This window comes from Trachymyrmex septentrionalis, unplaced genomic scaffold (genome assembly GCF_001594115.1).
Source record: "Trachymyrmex septentrionalis isolate Tsep2-gDNA-1 unplaced genomic scaffold, Tsep1.0 scaffold25, whole genome shotgun sequence".
Lineage (NCBI taxonomy): Eukaryota > Metazoa > Arthropoda > Insecta > Hymenoptera > Formicidae > Trachymyrmex > Trachymyrmex septentrionalis.
Genome location: NW_017305408.1, coordinates 3,008,993 through 3,009,342, shown reverse-complemented (window position 1 = coordinate 3,009,342; position 350 = coordinate 3,008,993). Strand labels below are relative to the sequence as shown.

Sequence of the window (350 nt, the reverse complement as noted above, 5' to 3'; positions counted from 1 at the left end):
ATTTTTTATACACTTTTTAAAATGAAAATATTAAATTGTAATTAAATTTTATAATATTATTATATATTTATATTATATCATATATATATTGTATATTTTAGATTTAATAAAGAAAAAGAGATTATTCAGAGGGGAATTGGTGATTTATTTCTTATCTTCACATTCCACGACAAAACTATCGCATAGAGATATATTGACATACACGGCGCGGCTTAATCTTCCACATCAATCAGATGATACCGCGAATTCGACTTCCCGATTTCGATCAGAATGAGTCTCTCGGAATAGCTCACCGTTTTCGATTGAAATCGAGCCTTTGTTTATATCGCTGTTAGTAAGCACTTCAGCCA

General features: G+C 29.7%; 1 protein-coding gene across 1 annotated transcript in view; it reads right to left on the bottom strand.

Annotated features, from left to right (window-relative positions):
* Positions 1-350, bottom strand: part of LOC108748876 (leucine-rich repeat-containing protein 24-like) — a 132,588-nt gene that overhangs the window by 49,356 nt on the left and 82,882 nt on the right. The window lies entirely within an intron of this gene.